Source organism: Rattus norvegicus, chromosome 2 (assembly GCF_021556685.1).
Source record: "Rattus norvegicus strain SHRSP/BbbUtx chromosome 2, alternate assembly SHRSP_T2T, whole genome shotgun sequence".
Lineage (NCBI taxonomy): Eukaryota > Metazoa > Chordata > Mammalia > Rodentia > Muridae > Rattus > Rattus norvegicus.
In genome coordinates, this window is record NC_141535.1 from 140,688,708 (window position 1) to 140,707,500 (window position 18,793).

Below are 18,793 nucleotides of genomic sequence, written 5' to 3' on the forward strand. Positions count from 1 at the left end.
AACAAACACTTTGTAATCTGATGTTAGTTGAATATTAGTACCAAACAGGATTAATCATCATAATAAAGAAAAAACAGAGAGGGGATATCTTTGAAGAGTAAACCATTATTTTTATTGTTTCAGTATTTATTTGCTTAGGATAACAATGCTGTTTTGTCTTCTGTTTTCAAATTTGTCCTATGTCCTTTAAGGCCTGCAAGAGCCTTAAAGCTAAGATTCTGAGAGAAACCGAGGCTGATGGGGCAAGATAGAAGTCATCTCAGAAGCGTTCATTAGTCAGCTTCAATTGAATTGTAGAGATTTTTTTAAAACTCTAGCTAAGGAATGGCATGCCCCCCTGGGCTACTTTGTCAGACATGGATGGGGAGCTGCAGGAAAACGCCACACTGTTCACATGCACAGTGTGTTTGCTACTCATTTGGAGTTTAGTGGGGCCTTTTTGCTTACGGTGATCATTTTCAGCATTATTACCTTTGCTCGAAATGTATGTTTTTGCAATGTATTTTATTGGTATTTAAGAATTTCATGCAGTATATTTTGATCATGTCCATCCCCTACTACTTCCCCTAACGTCTCCCAGATCCACCCCCACCTCCTCACACCCTTCCAACTTCATGTGCTTTATTTATTTATTTTTTTAATAACCCACTGGATCCAATTTGTACTGCTTATATATTTAAGGGTGTGGGATCACCCCCTGAAGCACGGTCAACTTACCAGAAGCCTCTTACCCATAAAGCACTCACTTCCCCAGAAACCATTCCAAAATGTAGTTTTAATGTGGTTCTTTTGAATAGCTTTTTTTTTATAATTTGAAGGCAATTTGAAGGATTTGCATGATTTAGCTCATCTTAAATTCTAAACTAGATTCATAACGAAGAGACTGTGTTAAGTGGAACTCTCATGAAAGTTCCTGAAGGCTAACACAACCAAACTTTATGAATGAGAATAGATGGTAACACTATAAAACGTGTCAGTCGTGAAGAATCCCTTCTCCCAGGGATGCCTTTAAATGTCCTAAGTTATTAAAATTCATTAGCAGCAAAGGAGTGTGCTGTTGTCTGTGACGATTGACCAGCTTCTGCTTGTCTCATCAAACCTGCATGTAGATAAGGATTTGTGGGGCCATATTCTCCATCTTATAGATCTAAGTGGCCTCAATGTTCTCTATGTATCAGGACCCAGCAAGTCCACCATGGGATGGTGAATTACGGTGGCAGCAAAGAGAGGAACAACACATTTAGACATTTCAGCCCATCTCCGGTTGTACAAAACATCTTGTAGTTGTGCGTTTCTCTGAGACGATTGTTTTCAACACGAGTGTTTATCTGTTTTCAAAAAAAAAGGAAAAATTTAAGACAAAAAATATACATGTATGTGAAAGAATATGGGGAGGGGTGTAGAGGAAGGGGACCAGCAATGGGTGGCACAGGGGATACGGGTGGGCAGTAGGGATAGGCATGATATGAGTACAAAGTGAGAAATGAGGCTAGTTAAGGAAGCTATAAGGAAACCTCTTACTTTCTATAACTTAGTTCAAAAGACTTTTGAGTTATTTATGAGAGTTCCTCCCCCTTCCTCCTTCCCTCACTTCCTCTCCTGCTTTTTTCGTTTAGAATTCAGGGTATTCAAAATCACTGTATGGTAAGTAAGTCACCAAGTCAGGGGCCACTGCTTCAGCTAACCCTCGTGGCAACCAATCATTTCCTTTCTCCTGATTTGATAGAATGTTCTCAACTGTTTCTTCTTCTCTGAGTTCCCTTAATGTCAACATTTCACGGCGGCTGTGTTTCCTATGGACTAATGTAAACAGACGTGAATAATTCAGTACTATTGGAAGTAATCCAATATTTAATACTCAGAGACTGGGATTCAGATCTTGGTTTGGAACCAAGTGATTCTAAAATCACGTGACTGAGCTTCATCATAATCACCAATAAGACATGGCTACTATTGCTCTTGTGTCCTAGAGCACTTATGGTTTCAGCCCCTGACAGTGATAGAACTGCTGACATTTAATAACAGGTTTATTGAGCATCATTCTAAGCACATAGTATGTACGAGCATGTTTAATCCCTGCAAAAGTTAGATTCTTGCTCTTCCTCAATAGAGAAGCGTGCAAAGACATATTTGTTAAACACGTTAAAAACATGCTTAAAAACAACAGCAGTGGAGTTGGAATTTGAGCCAGTGATACTCTGTGACTTGTGCTGGTCATCATTCTATCAGGGCAGATCAGGTCAGAGCATGGAAAAAAACTGTTGAGAAAAAATTTAAATGGAACAGTGGGCAGGCAGCTTTCTCCCATCCCAGGGAGAATTGAGAGATTCTATAAGTATAAAGATTCTACTAATAGAAAGAAAACAGTACCTGACTCACAGGTTTGCGGGTGCTAATGATCAGGTCCTTTGGACCAATAGCAAGGCAGAACTTCCTGGTAGGAACTTGGACAGGTGAGCAAAGACTTTCATTTCAAATCCAGGAAGTAAGAGGAATGGGTCAAGAAGAGTCCGAAATCCTCTCCTTTGGTATATCCCCAATAACCTAAAGACTTCCAGTGAAGGTCTACATCTTAATGGCTCAACCACATGCTCATGACATCAGCCTGGGAAACAAGCCATTAAGAAGCAGGCCTGAGTGGGACGTTCACCCTCTAAACTATAGTGCAAACATTTTCCAAAGGAGTCTCATTTGAATATTTTCAGGGTAGGGTGGATGGGTGGATGCAGGACAGATAGACAGGTAGACACATAGTCAAGACAGATGACAAATCATACCCACTGCAGCTGTTCTGACTGACTACGGAAGTTGACTATGTTTCTGTGAATCACAGTTTTCTGTGCAGAAGAATTAGATGACAGCGTCAAAGAACATGAAAGACATTTGCTTGAATTCCCAGAAGGAAAAAAAAAGTCCTTCGTCATGGACCCCAGGAGCTTTTGAATCATTTCCCTTCAAAAAGGAAATGTGCCCAATACATAGTTTGTTCAAGTAGCGTGTTTGGACAGTTCTGGCTGAGGTTGAGTTAGCCTCTGAGAAGCAGCCGGTTTCTCTCAAGCCTTCCTGTGCAGTGACACTTGGTGGGTCATAATGGCATCTTACCCGTGTCTTAGTTAGGTTTCTGTTGCTGTGAGGACCATGACCAAAAGCAACTTGGGAGGAAGGGATTTATTTTACATATGACTGTCTTGTCACACTCCTCTGCTAAGGGAAGAAGTCAGGGCGGAAGTTCAAGGAAGGGAGCTGGGGAAAGGGATTGAAGCAGAAGTCATGGAGGAGTGCTGCTTACTGGCCTGGTCCTCGTGGCTTGATCATCTTGCTTTCTCATAGCGCTGCTCCAGGACCACCTGCCCAGGGGCGGCACCACACACGGTAGACTGGGACCTCTCACCTCAATTGTTAATCAAGAAAATGCACTGATGGCTTGCTCACGCGGCAGTCTGGTGGAAGAATATTCTCAAAGGAGTTTCCCTCAAAATGACTCTAGATTATATCATGCGGATATAAAATTAGCAAGCACACCCAGTACATCATGGCCTGGGCACCTATGTGCTGCCACCAGGAATCAGCCTTTTGAGATTTGTACCAAGTTTTATTAGCACCACACTCTAACCTAACTAAGCGACTTTGGACTTCGCTTATTTATTTTTATTTGCTTAACTAAGGCCTGCATCAAATCCATAAACTGGATGGAAAATCCAATTTGCAGTAAACACTGAAAGGTAATAATTTTGCACTGAAGAGGCAGAGCTGCTCATAAAATGAATGCTTGGGTGCGTTTGGTAGCCGTGTGGTGAGGAGTGAGGATGATGCACAAGCTGAAATGGTTTCGTTGTCACCTCCAGGCAGCACACAGATGTGTTATGGATGCGAACAGCCGATGCTGTGGTTTTAGCAGTCACAGTGAAAGCCGTGGCCACTGTTCATGGTTACCCAGAGGAGCGGGGCACTGGAGGGCATAGTGCCCACACTCTTCTCACCGGTTCTAGCCTCCATGCGGCCTCCTACGTTGCTCCCTCCCAGGGTTGCGTTAAAGCCATGGCCTGGGAGTTCATTCAGCCTCCGGCACTTGTTTCTGAGATATTTTTAGACTGAGCTCAGGAAATCAAAGTACTAGAAAAGTTTCACAGTGTGAAGTACCTACCGGAAACTGCAGTTGGTTAAGGTGACCACAGGGGCTCACGAACATAAAAATCCTGAATTGCACAGCTAAAACACTCTGTTCCCATAGCGTCCCACCATCTTTCAGGGTGACTGCGCACACCCTGGAATCAAGCTATCAGCTGCCATACATGCCGAATTCTCACAAATATTTGCCAAGCCCTATTTTCAATGGTGCTTCATTTTTCTCACTCTTGATTGAGGGCCTCTCAGAAAGCAAGAGAACGTGTGCAAATCATAGTCACACCCCGTCTCTGCACATCGCACAGAGGTTCCCAGAATCGGAGAACCTGAGAGTCGCTTCCTCTGGCATGTCTCGGTGTTGGCGCTTCTCTTTCCCTGCCGAGCTGTCACTCCTGGAGGTCATTTGAAACATTACTGTTTTTTTGGGGGGGGGGGTTCTTTTTTTTTGGAGCTGGGGACCGAACCCAGGGCCTTGCACTTCCTAGGCAAGCGCTCTACCACTGAGCTAAATCCCCAACCCCTGAAATATTACTGTTCTAACACGATTAAGCTTCAGAGATACAAGATTTGGTGTAAGCATAGCATGTCTCTTGAATCCTTTTATGGAAATGTCAACCTGGCTACCTGCAGCCGGTAAGTCTTCTAAATTCACGGTTTTTGGCACTTCCTTAGAAATATCAAGAACAGCAAGTCCCCAAGAAGGTCACTTGTACAGTGAAGATCCTAGGCAAGTCATTTTCAAATGACCCGCAGCCTCTCTGTAATGCGGCAATGGTAGACCAGATAGTCCTTAGGCAGGAAACACCGGCGCAGCCGCATCTTGTGCATTCTTAGATACTGAAGCTATAGCATGCTCAGTGCATAAACAGAGGGGAGGAAAACCAGCGATGCTACATTTTTATCTGATAAACATCTCATATGGCAGCGCACTTTGTAAAATCCACCAGGAATAGCACGCCTGCATGAGTGGACATTTTATTGTTTTTCCTATGTGAAAAATCTTAAGGATCATTTGGCTAACGCACAGTATTCCACCCTGACCAGTCATTTCGCCTTTCCACTTTCAGTGGTGACCCAAGAGGTCAGTCATGGCCTGGAAATATCAAGTGGAAAAATTCTACCGTTACAGAGGGAGAGAGAGGGAGGCACCATTGCATTCAACTCTATCTCAGAATGCAGTCGTAATTGTTCCATTTTGCTGTTTGGTTGCCTAGAGGATTAGTGAGGCACATATCACAAGATGCTCCTTTCTCTTTTGGCTTTAGATACCTAATTTTAATCTGAGATTAAAGTAGCGGTGTTTAGGAGCTGCAGGGATAGATGGCTCTGTGGTTAGAGCACAGGCTGCTCTTGCAGAGGACCTGTGTTTGGTTCCCAGCACCCACACGGTGGCTCACATCCATTTGTATGTCTAGTTTCAGGGGATCCAGTGCCCTCTTCTGGCCTCTGTGGGCACTGCACACATGAGGTGCACATATACACGACCAGTCTAACACTGTACATATAATATAAACATGAATAATTAAAGCACGAAGGATCTTAAAAATAATTGCATTTACAGAATAAGTCACCTTTTCCTTTTATTAGTGTAATAAGAGATAAATGTCACTAAATATCTGACCTTGGTTATAATAGTAAACATTAAAAGTGGGAAAAATGAAAGTTTCTAGATGAAAAGTAAAATATAAGAATTCATTGGGTCTGAAGAGGAGATCTCCCATATCTGTTGGTAATGTTTTTTTTTAAGAAAATAAAGCTTTTCTGTGACAGCTCTTATTCCCATTGCATATTTAAACTCTTCATTCTGATCCAGGTGATTTTTTACTATTGTGACTTATTATCTAAATTGGGAAGATGAATTTAGCACTTTTTAAAGCTTTGCTTGCAATTAATATTAAAAATTTAATTCTCAGTTTCAAATGCCAGATTTAAATTTTTAACAAAAGCTTAGAGCACATGTTCAACTATGCTCCCAACTCACCAGATCTGGGAGTTGATGGAAATATTTTAGCCGATTTCAAAGAAAAGGGAGATTAAAAATAATTATGACATTTTACTGAGAGAATTAAAGTGTTCAGAATAGGGTGTGCTATTTTAGGTGATGTGTGTTTGGTGGCTAATCAAGACTTAGCCACTCCAAGTGTCCTTATGTAGATTTTATTTCCTCCAATTTGGGAAGAGTTACATCCTCTTCTGCTTGCTGTAATCAGCTACGAGTGTCTGCATAGTGTGTGCTCTACAAGTGGTAGTTTTAACAATGGTCAGTTTTCTAGGCTAGGAAGTGCAAGCTCTGAAAGTTCTAAAACAGGACAAAAACCCATTTTCCAAAGGCCCCTCAGTAGTGTGCAGTGGGAGCTCTGGTAGACTGTCAGGGATAGCCTCTTAGTGGTGACTTCTGCTTCTCATAGGCTGGGAGCTCATGGCCTCTGGTTGGGAACTTGGAACCCTATTGGGATGGTGGAAAGGCTCAGACTCTAAAGTCAGCTGTGAATGGGCTTCATTGCAGTCTGAAAGGCTGGCTTGTAGTTTTTTCTTAAGTCTGAGAAATTCATTTAGATTCCTTACCTGGTTCAAATCCTGGATGTCTCTCAGGAATCTGGGTACTAGAGGTTCACTCCTCAAGATCGAGGCTCTAAGAGATGGGAATGAATGCAATGTCTTTACATCACTGGGAAATAGCATCAGAGGGAGCAGCAGGAGCCAAGCCCCTGCTTTCCCTGCGCTCTCTCTCTCTCTCTCTCTCTCTCTCTCTCTCTCTCTCTCTGTGTTTGGGTGTCTGTGTGTGTGTGTTCATGTTTGTCTTTAACAATATCTGCTTTGTTTTTGTGTCGTTTGTATATGTGTCCACCTGTGTGCAGTTGAGCGCACACAGTACAGTGAATCATGGAGGTCAGGCTTGTCAGATCTGCTGGAGCCGGAGTAAAGGCAGATGTAAAATTGCTCAAATGGACGCTGTAAGGCAAACTTGGTTTAACACAAGATGAGTGCAACCCCTGAGACACCCCTTCAGTCCCTTCCCCTGTCCTTTCACCCCGCAGCCATAAAGTGGGTGGCTTGCCATTCCACACGCTCTCTGCCATGACGTGTTACTTTTGCACAGGCCCCAAAGCAATGTGGTCAGTAGACCATGGATTGGAAGTTCTAAAACCATAAACCAAAATAAACCTTTTCTCTTTCTAAATGGATTATCTCGGATATCTGTTCAAGTACCCACAAGATGACTGATAGATCGTGCCTTAGTCACGGCACTATTGCTGTGAAGAGGCTCCATGCCCAAGGCAAGTTCTAAAAGAAATAATTTAATGGGATACTAGCTTACAGTCCATGACCATTGTGGCAGGAAGCAACAGGAAGCATGGCGGCAGGCAGGTGTGGCTCTTGAGCAACCGTTGAGAGCTTACACCCTTATCTACAGGGAGCAGGCAGAACTAGAGCTAGAACTAGAGAGATGATGGATAGATAGATGGATAGATAGATAGATAGATAGATAGATAGATAGATAATAGATGGATGATAGATGATAGAGAGATAGATAGATAGATAGATAGATAGATAGATAGATAGATAGATAGATAGTTAGAGATAGGTAGATAGATAGATAAATATATAGATGGATGGGTGACAGTTAGATAATAGATGATTGATAGGTAGATGATAGATAGATAGATAGATAGATAGATAGATAGATAGATAGATAGTTAGAGACAGGTAGATAGATAGATAGATATATAGATGGGTGGGTGACAGATAATAGATAGATGATTGATAGGTAGGTAGGTAGGTAGATAGATAGATAGATAGATAGATAGATAGATAGATAGATAGATAGATGGGTGGGTGACAGATAATAGATGATTGTTAGGTAGATAGATAGATAGATAGATAGATAGATAGATAGATAGATGATAGATGTATAGATGGATGGGTATATGACAGATGATAGACAGACAGATAGATAGATGATAAATAGATAGATGATAGATGAATAGAAGGATGGATGGATGACAGTTAGATGATAGACAGACAGACAGATAGATGGATAGACAGATAGATGGATAGACAGACCGACCCTCATGTGGGCTCAAAGCCCACCACAGTGATACACCTCCTCCAACAATGCCAAACCTCTTGAATCCTTCCTAAACAGCCCACCAACTGAGAAAAAGCATTCAAATATAAGAGCATATGGGGCCCATTCATATTCAAACCACCATAAGTAGCTTACTTATTTAAAATTTTAATTCCTGTATATTGTATATTGAATTTGCTTAGGATGAGGAATTTTGATGTATTTTAACTTAAATATAGGTAGCAACAGTTACATGACACAAAAGAGATATCACTGGCTTTGTAGACTGATAGATTTGGGTCAGAAATCTGTCTTCTACCCAAGAGACAATGAAAAGCGCTCTCCCAGCGGGAGCAATTAACTGTCTGACGATACTGTTTTACCCCCTGTGTCATGAGAATAATGACGCCTGCGTTGTTGGCATACGTGTTAAAGGAAATAACCCACGTGACATATTTAGCATTATGATTGGCTCCTGTTCTCGTTTGTTTATCTGTAGCCGTGATAAAACACTGACCAAAGCAACGTGGGGAGGAAAAGGCTTGTTTGGCTTACAGGTTACTGTTCATCACTAAAAACAGCCATGGCAGGAACTGAAAAGAGACACCAGAAAGGAGCTCTGCTCATGGGCTTGCTTTCTGTCCCTTTGCTCAGCTTTCTTGTAAAGGCTTCCCCAACCTGCCTAAGGATGGCACCACCCACAGTGGGCTGGGTCCCCCAACACCAAATAATTAAGAAAAGGCCCCATAGACAAACCTACAGACCTATCTGTTGGAGACAATTCTTTAATTGAGATTCCCTTTTCTCCGGTATGAATAGGTTTGTATCAGTTTGACAAAAACAAAACAAAACAAAACACCCATAAAGTTTCTAATTACTGACAGTTGTTACATTGAAATGCTAAGAGTTCAATTGTTTGGTTATTGGTTTGAGGAAAATCATGTTTGAAGTATATGATAGGAGGCTTCTACTTAGTAATATGCCTTAATGATGACCAGTCTCTCCCCCTCTCTTTTGTAAATATGTCTTTCCTCATTGTCATAGTTAGGGCTTTACTGCTGTGAACAGACACCATGACCAAGGCAACTCTTATTAAGGAGAACATGTAATCAGGGCTGGCTTACAGGTTCAGTGGTTCAGTCTATTATCATCAAGGCAGGATACACAGCAATTTTCAGGCGGGCCTGGCGCTGGAGGAGGTGAGAGCTCAATATCTTGTTCTGAAGGCGAACAGAAGACTGGCTCCCAGAAAGCTAGGAGAAGGATCTCAAAGCCCACCCCCCACAATGACACACTTTCTCAAACAAGGCCACACCTCCTAATAGTGCCATTCCTGGGACAAATGTATTCAAACCACCATACCTGTGGAAACAATCCCTGTAATAATGCCTAGAACATGATATTTGGAATGAAACCTCCTGAAATCCTGACTCTAACACTCACCAGAGTTGGCAAATCAAGCTCTCTGGATTTGTTTTATCTTTAAAGTTGTTACAAGAACATGTACCTCACATTATTGGGGTTGTCATTAATGAAGTAGCTTGAACTCTAGCAAAGGCTTATACTTATGTTTTGCATCAGTTTCCAGGATTTCCTAACATTAATTAGTTGCTGGTAACTACTAATCACACTGGTTTCGTTATACCAGGAGCACGGAATTGGTCATTTTGTGTTGTTTCCTTTATAACTGAACCACTAAAATGCACTATCAGTGTTTTATCAGAACACTTATTCACATTCAATTATAAATTCAGCCAGGATGTTATTTTCTTTGCTTGCTCCTTTGATGGCACAGGGCATTCCTTAAGGATGTCTACACGTTGGTCATCTATTTAACCATAAGGCTATATTAATATTGTTAGGATCATTTATTGAAAATCTTCTCATATGAGCCAGTCATCACTCATATTTATGCTGAATATTATTACCATGGTAATTCGACACATTTTTCTGAATTAGCAGCACTGTTTGACTCCACAAAGCCAAGCCTCCTTCATTTCTCAAGATTCAACCTAAAGGTCATCTCATCTATAGATCGCTTACTTGTTTCTTGGGAGAACTCTAGCTTCATCTCTTGGGACCCATTCGCTGCTATTGCATATAACCTATAAGTCCTCATTATCTTGGTCTAATACATGCTTGTTTCTTCTTTAAATTTTATGGTATTGTGGCCAAGAAGGTATCCTGTTGGCCTCTGCATCTCCAAGGCCTGACTTGGTGAGAGCTTTGCTCATCTAGTGATTTGATATCTCAACAACTGGATGTCCAAGCTTGGATTTCTATTGTCATGAACAGACACCATGACCATGGCGATTCTTATAAAGGAAAATATTTAACTGGGGCTGGCTTACAGTTCAGAGGTTTAAGTTCATTGTCATCCTGGTGGGAAGCATGCAGGACAACATGGTGCTGGAGAAGGAGCTGAGAGGTCTGCATCTGGATTGGCAGGCAGCAGGAAGAGAGAGTGGCACCAGGCCTGGCTTAAGCTTCTGAAACTTCAAAGTCCTGCCCCCAGTAACACACTTCCTCCAACAAGATCACACCTACTCACACAAGGCTATCCTTCTTAATAATGCCTTTCCCTGTGAGCCTATGGAGACCATTTCCATTAAAACCACCATCCTGAACAACTCTACAGTTTGTCCCAGGCCATGCTCTTAAAATTAGCACATTGCTTCAATTGTCCAGCAAAATGAACACCTATGGCCGTGGAGGGTCAAAGGAAATATAGGTCATTGGTCACCTCAGGGTTCATGGCTGTGGAGTGCCAAGCAACTTTAATAGCCCCCAGCAGTTTAACTAGACTTTGAGGTACCCATCTTAGTCATTGCTTCCTACCTTGAATGCCTACTTGTGAAACACTTAAGATAATTTATAAAACAAAATCTATCTCCCAATTTTGGGAGCATTCTTAGGGCTACTGGATGCAATTTTGTCCTGTGAGAGAACAATAGATATTCTGTTAGAAAGATCTCACCACCTTAGTCAGACAACCTAACCTCAATCTTCTAGACACTGCCTTGGTCGGTCAGTGTCAAAAGGAAGGGGTGGCTGATGGGTTTAAAAACTGGTGAGCCAATAAGTCTCAAGGAAGAATCTACCCCAGTTGTGAAGCTTCAAATCTCCAGAACTGAGGGCGTTGGTGGTGTTAGCATTATGCCGAGACAGATTTCCCCGATTGGCTTAAATTTCTGCAACCAAATTAAGCAAAAAGCAACAGTTTCAGAAATTAAATGGAACTTCTAGAAACCCAATTTAAAATCTGAACTATGCTGCAAACAGCTTGCCCTCGAAACAAAAGAACAGATGAGAGATTTAATTTTTAATTGATGTGTTCAACCACAGATTAATATGTAATCAATGTAAAGAATTTCCATGTAAATGAGAAAATATTAAGATAAATTAAAATTACTCATAGTCTGATGGATAAGATGGCCCTCAGTCATGGTTTGGTCCATTTTCTTTGCCTTTTTGTTTAAAAAGAACTCTACTTTGTATAATTTGATATCACTTTGGTCCTTTTTTTGTAGGATCTGGGTATAGAACACAGAGTCTTGTATATAGTTGACAGTACTGGTCCACTCAGGATGAAACCGACTGAATGCCGCAGATGTTTTAGTTTTTTGAGATTTTTCACTATAGTGGCATAGGAGTTTTTAAAAGCTACTTATGCAATAGAAAGGAATTGTAAATAACTCTACATACTAAAAATATGACTCATACTCTTAAAAGTCCTCTAAGACAAGTGTCAGCAGACAGCAGCAATTTGATCCAAATTCCCTCAGTACCAGTCTTCAAATCAGATGGCAAGAGACAATTGTCAGTAGGAAAGTATCCAGACCGTTGGTAGGAAATGTGTTCCTGCTGAAATCTAGCCTTGATGGGAGGGAGATGGATGCCGTCTGGTAAGAAGACTTAATGGAGATTAGGGGATTCAGGGAAAGGTGACCACACTGTGCAAATGCCAACCTTGAAGAAGACATCAATGCTCGCCGTGACCAATGAGTCCATCCAAATGTGTGCTGCTGGGTGCTGTCTGTCCTTCTCCACACTGTACACAGATGAGTATTTTCCTCATTCATCTTCTGGGCATCTTCAGTGGGCATGAGTGAAAGTCAATAAAACTCCCACGGGCTGAATTTAGATCATCGACAGTTGCCAGGTACAGTTCTTACAAGCGAGAAAACTCCCAACATGGAAGATGCCCGGCACCAGAGCATTTTTAATGTGTATAGAAAATGGGGGAGCAAATACCTTTGAAGGTAATCTCCAGACACGGTGCCTAGATATTTAGTACCAAGGATCTCATATCTCACAGACTTGCTTGCCGAGAAGAGTGGATGAGATAAGCCGGTGGGAAGGACCTCAAATGGTCTCTTACGGTGTAGCGGAGGAGAGGCTAAGAGGCAAAGGAGATGTCCCTACTTGGGGCACCTGTGGACAGGCATTGACTCCGCACCAGCCAGGACACACAAAGCCATACAAACACATTTAAAAGCCCAGTGACCCTCTCTTTTGGAAAGGAAAGTCAAAAGTAATGAGTTTCAGCATTAAGTCAGACCTCTGTGTGGAGAGCCCGGTCACTCCTTCACTTTTCCTGGATGCTTGATGCTTTGCCCTGAGACAAATGGAATTGTCTCCATAATTCTCACCCCATTTCTGAACTCAGTGTCCTGTGAAAAGATGGCCTGGGAAAATGGTCATGTTTCTTGGCAACATCATAGGTTGATTTTTTTTTTAATAGCAAAAGATCCTTCTCTGTTTTATTTGTATTTCATTTCAAATTAATAGTCCTAGTCACTTTGTATTTTAAAATAAACACCCTTTTATTAAATTATCATTACATGTGGTGACCCCAATGAGATGGGCAAGAAAAGGAGACAAAAAACATCACCTTTGACCTCTTTTAGTTGGAAAGAAATCAAACTCAAATATTATTTCATCAGGCAGAATGTTGACAGTGATCATGAAACAGACCTCTTCCCAAGCCGACTCTGTGAGCCAGCTGCTGCAGACAGCTCTGTGGTTTAGCCAAACTGGATCAACAGTTTTAGTTTAACAGATTCCGTCAAGAAGATGACACCTTGCTCTTTTTACCTAAATGTGTTTTCTGGCTGTGACTGCCTGTTCTCCGTGCGGTGTGTGTCGGGCACAGCACAGATGCTGAGAACAGGTGCTCTCCAGTGACGTCATTCGAGAGAAACCCTTTATCACAATTGCATATTCCTGTAGGTAGCAGAGGATTGGTAGAGTTACTTTTACTTGGAAATGTCCTTGTAGCAGCTGGACAGCCTGGAAACACTTTTAGGCAAATTGCCTTCAAAGCTTTGATAAGTCTGAGTGGTTTTGTTAATGCATTCAGAACTTAAACAATACAAAATGTTTAGCTTTGTGTACCCATGTGCTATTAAGTGGCTTTCATTAAAATGAATCCCTTCTCATAAAGCCAGTGGCCAATTTTAAATGACTTGAGAACGCTTTGTAACTGTCCAAATTTCAACATCCTTAGCCTCAGCTCTCCTATGAAGGCATGTTGGCAGTCAGAGCAATGACATCAATCCACTTAAAACTTCAAGATCAGGAAAACCAAAAACTCAGCCTCTGGGATTGTCACAACCACCTACTCCTTTTGAGTAAGGAGAATAGAGGGTATAAAGCAGAGGTTCTCAGCCTGTGGGTTGTGACCCCTTTTATGAACCTCTGTCTCCAAAGACGTTTATGTTACAATTCCTAACAGTAACAAAAATATAGTTATGAAAACAAAAAATTATGGTTGGGGGATCACTACAATATGAGGAGCTGTAGTAAAGGTTTACAGTGTTAGGAAGGTTGGGAGCCTGGTATAGAAGAACTAGAAGTTCATTGATAATCAACAGTAAAGATACATTCTTTTCTTTTTTTTCTTCTTTTCTTTAAAACATTAGCCTTTATTTATTTTTTAAAATATCCTTTTCTCATACACATATCCTGATTATTTCCCCTCCCTCTGCTCCTCCCAGTTCCTTCCCACCTCCCCTCCCCTTCAGATCCTACTCCCTTTCAGTCTCTCATTAGAAACAAGCAGGATTCTAAGAGATAACGACCAAACAACAAAATAAAATATAGTAAGATCAACCAAAAAAAAAAGTCACGTCAAAGTTGGACGAGGCAAACCAAGAGAAGAAAAAGAGACCCAAAAGTCAGAGAGCCACTCGTTCTGTTCACATAAAAACTCCAGATCAGAAGCCATAATATATACACAGCGTACCTGATGCAGACCTGTGCTTCGGTCTCCAGGAGCTCATATGACCTTTGCTCAGTTGAGGAAGAGGACCTCCCTCTCCTAGTGTCCTCCATCCCCTCTGGCTCCTACAGTCTTTCGGCCTCCTCTTCCACAGGCTTCCCTGAGCTCTGAGGGGAGGGCTTTGATGAAGACATCTCATTTAGGGCTGAGTGCTCAAGGTCTTTATATGATGTTTGCCTGTGGGTCTCTGTATTTGCTCCCTTTTGCTGCAGGAGGAAGCTTGTCTGATGGTGACTGAATTTGACACTGGTCTATGAGCATAGCTGAGACCATTAGAAGTTATTTTTATTGCTATTTTTTTAAAGACCAGTAGGATCTGATTTTACCTTACTTTATTTTTAAGGTCTTAAAGTGAGGTTGTTTTTGAAAAAGCAAGCTCTACTGGTGGTTAGATTATGTGTTTAAATTATTTAATCCTTTTCTTGGACTTCTCTCACTTGGACGGGCTGTGGGAGTGAACCTGCTGGGTGAATTCTGTCGGAGCAGCCTTTGCTCTGTCCTCTTTTGCTATCAGCTGAAGGAAATCCAGACTTAGCAGCATCTATGAGTCAGGGGATGACAGTAACACAGTGTGGAATGAATCACAGCCGAGAAAGAGTTTGTTATGCCCAGCTGGTATCAGCATGTCTGGTGTACCGGCCTCCCCGGGAAGCAAAGGCCCAAGGATGCAGGTGTATTCGTTACATTTCTGTGGCTGTGACAAAATGCCATGGCCAAAAGCAGCATAGAGAAGAACATTTATTTTGTCTTGAGGGTTCGGAGAGGCTGTAATGGCCAGGCAAGCATGGCCGCAGGCAGCAAGAGCAGAATGCTGAGAAATGTCGTGTCACTAGCACATAGGAAGCAGAGAGGGTGAACAGGATGAGGGGAACCCATTGAGGACCCTGACTGTGACTGCTTCCTCCAGCAAGGCTCCACATCCTAGAGGTTCCAGAACCCCACCGTCACACAACCCCTGCCCTCCCCTGCAAACAGCACCATCTTGTAGGGAATAAACTTTAAATTCTTAGCCTGAAGGGGAAGGGAAGGGCATTTTGCTTCCAATCAGCACAAACTTCAGGTTATTGAGCCCATTGAGAGCAGACTTGCTCCTATTATCCGCATGCCTCCCTACGCCAAGCATTCAGTTTCCTTTTACCGTGCCAACCCCACCGTGTGGTAGACGCTATTGCTGTCTTCACTTCAGAGATACAGAGACAGGGCAGAGGTAACGGGCCCTTGTGAATCCTATCCAGGGTGGGACAGACCCACCCTTCACCATGTTCTATGCTGTGCCTTGTGGTGTTTTCCAAAGGTTTTAGCACATAAGATCTATGTGCATCTTTTTATCCTAGGCGTGTTCATTTTTCATTGTGACGCCGTATAAACTTTACCCAGGAGGGTGTCGAAATAACTTTTTTCCCCTAAAATTATCAAATTCTGGTGCTCTTTTAATATTTAATTATCAAATTCAGACCCTTTTACTATTTGAGCATGTGAACAAGCATGTGCCACTTGACAAAATGGTTGGAAAGCCTTCAAATGCTCTCTCCTCAGCATTTGGTGCTGCTTTAGTGACTTTTGGAGCTGTTATATGAAATCATCCATTTGGAATAAATAGAAAAACCTTAAAGATATTTTCCTTTTAGATTGCTGCAGAACTTTTTCCAATGATGGAAAATTACATTCTTTCTGCAAATGAACATTTATAATATGAATTTTCTCCTAAAATACAATCTTTTTTTTTTTTTGGAACTGGAATATTATCAAATTTAAAACATGTCAGTGTTAAAAACTGTAAAGGCTGGTTACAGTTTTATAAAGGTAGAATTGATAGGCCATAAAATGTATGCCTTGTAGTTCGTCTTAGACAATGACCTTTAATAAATTCACGGTCATGCTCTCAGCAGCAGTGAGGCCTAGGACAAAGACCCAGACCCATCTTCCCACCTGCAGAAACCCCAGGAGTTCTCCAGAAAGAACTCTTGACTTTGCTGCAGGAAAGAATTTCAGGGAAGCCAGTAGGATACACAGTAAAAGTGCGTGCATAGAGAGGGGTTTTAGCCTGTGTAGGATGTGGAGAGACTCGGGGGAGGCATGTGGGTCCAGTCTTCTCAGGCGTCACATTTAAAGGACTTAGCAGAATCTGCAAATGAGCATTCAGAGGTTTGGGAATTATATTGTTGAACGGGTTTCTAAAGTCCCCCCTTCCCCGCTTTACTGCAAATGAGAGTACAGCGAGCCCCCCTCCCTCAGGTGCTTAGGGCAGGATTGCATTCTGATAATGCAGGTAAAGTTCTCAAGGTCGCCCAAGTAGTGAGAATTCGTCCTCTTTCTGTAAATTTGGGTTTCTGTGAGATTCCTGGAAAATGCAGGTGCACAGTCAGGAAAGGGATGGGCTCTACATGTAGATCATACATACATCCTGTACGTGCTTCGCTGTATTTTAGTGTTCTTATCGGAACACGTCCTCATAAGAGAGACATTGTCGCTGTGGAGGCACGCAATCTAACCGTCATGGAAAGCTCTGGTAGTTGTGTGGAATTTTTGACTCTGGTGAGAGACTTCAGCCAGACACTGGAGCGCGGAGGTCCTTTCCCTTCCCCATTCCCTGAATTCTTTCTGTCTGTCTGCCCTAGTTTCGTGTAACTATTAATATACTGCAGAATTGGAAGACCAGCAGTCAGAGAGTCCCCCTATGCCCGTCCCTACCCCCGCCTCCAGCCTAGAAGCCACCGTCTGCTCTTTACTCCGCTCACCTCTTACATGTTGGCTTCTGCTCTAGTTTTCCTTGTGTTGCTGTGGTAAGCACCATGGCTCAGAGCATCCTGGGGAGGAGGACGAAAGGCTTAATTTGGCTTACATGTCTAGGTCTGTTATGGAGGGAATTCAGGTAGGAATTCAAGGAACAACCTGGAGGCAGGAACTGAACCTCCTGTCTCACACATGCTTCATGGAGGAATGCTGCTTACTGTCTTGCTCTCTGCAGCTTGCTCAGCTCCCTTTCGTAGAGAGCCCATGTCCACCCACCTAGGGAGGGCACCACTCACAGTGGGTGGGGCCTTCCTATGTAAATTAGCAATGTAAAAAAAAATGCCTCGCAGACATGCCCACAGGCCATAGCGGCAAGTCTTCAACTGAGATTTCCTCTTCCTGGGTGCTTCCAGTTTGTGTCAGGTTGACAAGGGCGGTCTCATTTTTTTTCCATTTGTAACCCCGCCCTTTATCTATTGTCACGTAATCATACCTTTGTTAGAACTGTTTCCTGTACTCCTCACTGTGGCCGCTACTATAGGAAAGCTTGGATGGTACTGTGCAAGCACACTGGATGATTTATAAGTTGTGTCTCGTGGAAGGACGTGCAGACAGATTCTCACCGTGAGCCGCTTGCTGTCTTTGCACCTGTGGTATTGCCGGGCTAAATACAAATTGCTGTCCTCTGAGGTGCTGCTGATGGCTGCCCACAGGTCCATTCTTCACTCTACCTTCCTTTCTGAGATACCCCCGGCAGGACATGGACATAGTTCAAAGCCTGTCTCTTTCGGCTCTTTCATGGTTGAAATAAGGGTGCTCTGGGCTTTACTGGCTTCCTGAATGAATTCCAGTTCTTTCATAATCTCTCCCCCCTATCATTCCATCTTGCTGCCCTCTATCCAAGATAGTTTTCACCGGGGATTCCTCTCAAGGAATGACACCTCACAGGTAACTCTAGAACATCTGTCCTGGCACAGCGGCACCTGGTGACTGTGTCTGTTGAACCACCAGAGAATGCCTTCGAATTTTAGTGTGGAGATGCTTTCGAATTGCGAAGAAGTTTGCAGGTTTCACTCCCCTTTCTTGCCCAAGGTTGTTTTTAATTAGCCCCAGCGACTATCTCCCCAGTGGGGTCTCTCAGGTGGCAGAGAATATGGAGATAGGTGACTTCGATGGCATTTTCTCACATTCTCTTTCAATCCCTCACCACTGAGCATAGGATACTGATGACGGGCAGGTTATGTGCATGTGAAGACATCAAGTATGGAAGACTGTTCTCAAAGCCAGAAGAACCTGCTCATAGCTAAGTAACTTTCTTTTTTTGGGTGGCCAGATTGTGTAGTTTTTATTTGATTTATTTATCTTATTTATTATTATTTTTCTACAACTGACAATGGGGAACAATACCAAAGTAAAAACAAAAAACAAAAAACCTGGTTTCTTCCAATAATTGAAATACAACGAACTCTCCTCTCTCTCTCTCTCTCTCTCTCTCTCTCTCTCTCTCTCTTTCTCTCTCTCTCGCCTCTGTGTGTATGTGTGTGTGTGTGTGTGTGTGTGTGTGTGTGTGTGTGTGTGTGTGA

At 42.4% G+C, this 18,793-nt stretch overlaps 1 protein-coding gene across 8 annotated transcripts in view; it reads left to right on the forward strand.

The window, feature by feature from the left end:
* Positions 1–18,793, forward strand: part of Dclk1 (doublecortin-like kinase 1) — a 289,435-nt gene that overhangs the window by 13,770 nt on the left and 256,872 nt on the right. The gene's annotated exons all lie outside the window — the stretch shown is intronic.